Source organism: Hordeum vulgare, chromosome 7H (assembly GCF_904849725.1).
Source record: "Hordeum vulgare subsp. vulgare chromosome 7H, MorexV3_pseudomolecules_assembly, whole genome shotgun sequence".
NCBI classification, from domain to species: domain Eukaryota; kingdom Viridiplantae; phylum Streptophyta; class Magnoliopsida; order Poales; family Poaceae; genus Hordeum; species Hordeum vulgare.
Genome location: NC_058524.1, coordinates 126,767,749 through 126,772,961, shown reverse-complemented (window position 1 = coordinate 126,772,961; position 5,213 = coordinate 126,767,749). Strand labels below are relative to the sequence as shown.

At 45.6% G+C, this 5,213-nt stretch overlaps 1 long non-coding RNA gene across 1 annotated transcript; it reads left to right on the top strand.

Moving 5' to 3' along the window:
• Positions 1 to 1,482: 1,482 nt before the first annotated feature.
• On the top strand, positions 1,483 to 3,331 carry LOC123411292. The gene is made up of 3 exons (XR_006613229.1): positions 1,483 to 1,716; positions 1,800 to 2,014; positions 2,999 to 3,331. It is a non-coding gene; the product is annotated as an uncharacterized LOC123411292 (long non-coding RNA).
• Positions 3,332 to 5,213: the final 1,882 nt, after the last annotated feature.

Sequence of the window (5,213 nt, the reverse complement as noted above, 5' to 3'; positions counted from 1 at the left end):
CAATAGTTCAAGGCCGCATACTCAAGCCTAAATAAGGCACATCCATTCTCACAGGCATGTATCTTCTCATAGGGCATCTTAAGTACACGGAGGATTTTCTCTGACTGGTACAGGTTTGCAGGCAGTACATGGCCTTTGGGTAGAAAGCGTCCAAATATCGTCATCATCGCGTCGTAGCATTCTCTGCCTAGGTTGAATTGAGCCTTCAGAGCCATTACTTGCGCGATGGCATCCAGCTGACAAAGCTCAGTCTGCTCGTGGAGAGGACGTTTTGAAGACTCCAGCATTTCATAGAAGGCCTTTGCAGATTCCTCCATCTCATCGTCCGAATCACGAGCATCATCAAAGTCTTGCACCATGTCTTCAATCCCGGTACCATGCTCGTCGGTGCGACGACGAATCACCTCAGCTCTGGCACGTTGGTCAGACTCACCATGAAAATTCCACACCGTATAATTAGGCGTAAAACCCCACTTCTGCAGGTGTTTACCCATTTCAAACTCTGTCTGCTTTTTCCAGTTGTCGCAGTTGGGACAGGGGCACCATGTTTTATGCTGGCCATTTGCAAATGCGGCTCTCACAAACCTCCTGGTTTTTGTTAACCATTCATGGGTCATGTCTTTCTGACTAGGGTGACCAGTGTACATCCAAGCACGATCACTCATGTTGCCTAGCTACCTATGGGGGCACAAGAAATAAATATATAATTCATCATCTATATTCATACGCTAATCAAGTTTGTCAGTTTTATTACGTCCATGCAACCTACACGCCAATAGGTAAAGATAGGTCCTAATCCCACCCGAGTATGTGTAGACTGGGTTCGTTTTCCCATGCTCTGCTCCAGATGCGACGCAGAATTTCGACAGCACCTCCCCGCTGTTCTCCTGATACACGTCTCGGCAATAAGCAGAGAGGATGTGTACCCGGAGAACAACAGGGGAGGCACTGACGAAATTCCGCATCGGATCCGGAGCACAGCATACGGGAAAACAAACCCAATCTACACATACTCGGGCTGTCCATGGATAATGTTGGACAATTCGAAAGGATGGCGGTCATAAATATGCAAAGAAATGCATATTTATAGATGTCGCCCTTTCGAACGGGAGACGCATACTGGTCACGCATACTCATGATTGAAGAAACCTATAGCTAGCAAGTTTCATCGGCACGAAGACCGGGACAGAGCAAATTAAGGGGGTAGGAGGAGAAGTCATTTTTGCTCACCAACAAACGCAAGGACGGAGCTCGTCCAACGCACGTGGAGGTCGTCGAACAACTGCACATTGAAATTCACCCGATCAACACAAATATGATGTTTTTATAATTAACATAACTATATGACCTAACTCATAACTATGTGGGTCAGTGTCATCGGGGGTCGAAGGTCACTGGCGTCGGGGGTTGGGGTCTTTTCGGTCAACAAGAGGCCGAAGAGGTGTCGGGGCTCGGGGGTTGGGGGTCAGTGGCGTCGGGGGTTTGATCGGGGATTCAATTTTGTTTTCTATGTTCTTTTTCTAGCATGTCCTTTGATGTGTTGTGTTCTCCAGAGATTCAATCATCAATCTTCTCATGTACAATCTTGGGATACTACATGGAGATCGGGTCCTAGCACAATTTTAGGCACGTGCTTAAGATCTAGACCGCAATCCCAACATACTCAGTTCAGAAAAGAGATGGTTTTGGGAGTCCGCTTTGATAAACTGGTGATAGGTAATATCTGAATGCATTGATTTTATACCTTTGTAACTATGCGTTTGTCCCATATACTAATTTTCTGATACTGTAAATTTTAGCATGGCATGCCATCTAAAATATCTGCATCCGGTGAGGAAAAGAAGAAAAAGCAATGACAGAATAATTTATATAGTTACAGAGCGGATGCATTGATATTTTTCTTAAGAGTAATATGAGGAGTTGAAGGAATCCAGGTGTGACATTTGTTCTGATGGAACTACTAGTCATAATCCAGAAGACAAGGGCACAAGGGCAACCAACAGATGATAAGAATGTAAGTTTTCTTCTTTTTTTGAAAAGGAAATAACAATATAAGTGATTATGAGCACATATTTAATTGATAATCTGCTATAGAATCTGCTAGCTTAGACATAAAACCAGTTTTTACTATGGATATCTATGACCCAAAATCTCAGGACCGGCCCTGCCGCTGTGCCGTTGAATTTTGACGAAGAAACAAGAGACACAGTTTGACTAGAGGTGTATGCCCATACGTAGCCTGTCAGCATCGCCTCCATGCCACTGCGCCTTCTATGGAGTTGCGTGTTTATCGTACAGGAACTTCTGTTTGTTGGAATCAGAAACTACGTCATTAGATTCTAGTTCTTCTGAGCAAAATGGAAGCTTGTTTCCTCTTCCATTTCACTGAATAAATCATATAAACAACCATTGATTAAATCATTAAATTGTGACTGAACTTTCCATCTATAGGCTTGCAGAGTTAATTATTTTATTCTGGTATGGAGAGTTTTTTTTAAAAAATTTTAGTATCTTAACAGTTTGTTCTCTTGTCGTTTCAAAACACCTTTCTCTTAAGAAAGGAAACCAAACCATGTCTCCTGGTATGTTGTCAAGGGCTGTTTGGATGGGCCTGTCATCATATATTCTGGAAATATATGATCTGTGGTTTGGACTGTGCCCCCCTTGATTTGATGATTTTGACTGCATTTACATTGTTGTACATGACAGCAATATGTACCATATAAAACTATTTGTAATGCGTAGAAAAACTGTGAAGTACGTTTCACCTGCTATGTTCGTGTAACCTTGATTGGATGGTTATCAGCTGCTTTCTGGTTACTGCTAATAGTCGGTTGAATATTAACATGAGCTGCTAGGTTAAGCACTAAAGAGGCTGCCAGCAATTTTTTGACTTATTAGTTGACCTCTCTTTTCCCCGCTAGACATGATTTTATTTAAAGAAGTGCCGATCTTCCTTACTAAGAACATTTGTAATGTATATTGGTTTATTTTGCAGGTAAAGATTTGGGATGATCGCAAGTTAGCGCCTCTATCGATTCTAAAGCCACATGATGGTCAAGCTGTTTACTCAGTTGCCTTTCTTACAGCACCTGAGCGCCCACATCATATAAATCTCATCACAGCAGTATCAGCAATTTAGGTCCCCGGTTCATCTTTAGATGTCGTTCGGAAAGAAACTTATCTTAGTCTCAGAAATATTTTCTTTTTTCCTTCTACGATATTTGTTGCAGCTTGCTTTATATGACAGAACTGCTGTGCATCATATGATACTGGAAAAATCATGGTAAAAAACTATGCCATCTAAAATTCAGATGTACACTAACCTTGGTGGCTGTTGCTTGTAGATGGATGGGGGTTGGCTGGATGCAGACTTGACGGAGGTGGAGCCCGACGGCGACTCAATGACGGAGGCCGGACTACCGGAGGCGGAGCCGTCAACGCGCCCGCAAGGGGTGGCTGGATGCAGTACTGGATGTGGAATTGCGGAGCCGCGGGGGAGCGGGTCGGAGGCGGAGAGGAGGGGAGGGGAGGGACAGGGAGAGGGCCAGCCGTCGCCCGCCGGACCTGGAATGGCTTACCGGCGGCAGACGGGACGGGGCCACGGCGGCAGACGGGGCGGGGCGGCAGCGGTGGCGGCAGACGGGGCGGGGCGGCAGCGGCGGCGGCAGACGGGGCGGGGCGGCCGCGGCAGACGGGGCGGGGCGGCCGCGGCAGACGGGGCGGGGCGGCGGCGGCGGCGGCAGACGGGACTGGGCGGCGGCGGCAGACGGGACGAGCGGGTCAGTTTCTTTCGTTTTGAGCGGGTCAGTTTCTTTCGTTTTGAGCGGGTCAGTTTCTTTCGTTTTGGTGTAACGCCGAGAGAGAGCGCCGTTTAATTCTTTTTTGGGGTAACGTTGAGAGAGCCTTTGCCGTGTGCCTTAACTTGATTTGCCATGTGTGGGCACACGGCAAAGAGCTGGCACCTCTTTGCCGTCTGCCTTTGGGATATTTGCCATCTGTGGGCACACGGCAAAGAGCTGGCACCTCTTTGCCGTCTGCCTTTGGGATATTTGCCATCTGTTAGCAGACGGTAAATAAAAGGCAGATGGCAAATCATCTCTATGCCATCAGTCTTTTCTTTACCGTCTGGTAGTTGTAAGCTGACGGCAAAGAACTTCTTTGCCGACCGTCAGCACACGGCAAAGATTAGGCACATGGCAAATTTTCTGTTTCCAGTAGTGAATCTTCTTTTGAAGTGTGTTTGCCGAGATCCGATGAATTGTGGATTTATGATCAGATTATCTATGAATCTTATTTGAGTTTCTTCTGATCTCTTATATGCATGATTTCATATCCTTGTAATTCTCTTCGAGTTGTGGGTTTTGTTTAGCCAGCTTGATCTATGATTCTTGCAATGGGAGAAGTGCTTGGTTTTGGGTTCATACCATGCGGTGACCTCACCCAGTGACATAAGGGGTAGCGAGGCACGCATCGTGTTGTTGCCATCAAGGGTAAAAATATGGGGTTTTCATCATTGGTTTGAGATTATCCCTCTACATCATGTCATCTTGCTTAAGGCGTTACTCTGTTCGTCATGAACTCAATACACTAGATGCATGCTGGATATCGGACGATGTGTGGAGTAATAGTAGTAGATGCAGAAAGTATCAGTCTACTTGTCTCGGACGTGATGCCTATATGTATGATCATTGTCTTAGATATCGTCATGGCTTTGCACGGTTCTATCAATTGCTCGACGGTAATTTGTTCACCCACCGTGATATTTTCTATTTTGAGAGAAGCCTCTAGTGAACACTATGGCCCCCAGGTCTACTCCACACCATATTTTCAGCCTTACACTTTTTACTTCGTTGCACTTTCCGCCTTCAGATCTCACTTTGCAAACAATCTTGAAGGGATTGACAACCCCTTTATAGTGTTGGGTGCAAGATCTTTTGTGTTTGCGTAGGTACTCTAGACTTGACGAGACTCTCCTACTGGATCGATACCTTGGTTCTCAAACTGAGGGAAATACTTACTGCTCCTTTGCTGCATCACCCTTTCCTCTTCAAGGGAAAAACTAATGCAAGGAAGTCTCCATCAACGTGTCAATTTCTGGCGCTGTTGTTTGAGAAGTAGCAGTATGTGACTCCTCCATTGGTCCAATTAGTTTTGCTCTAGTGCCTTATTCGTTGCTTATTTTTGCTGCCTTGGTGACCCTGTTCTTGAGC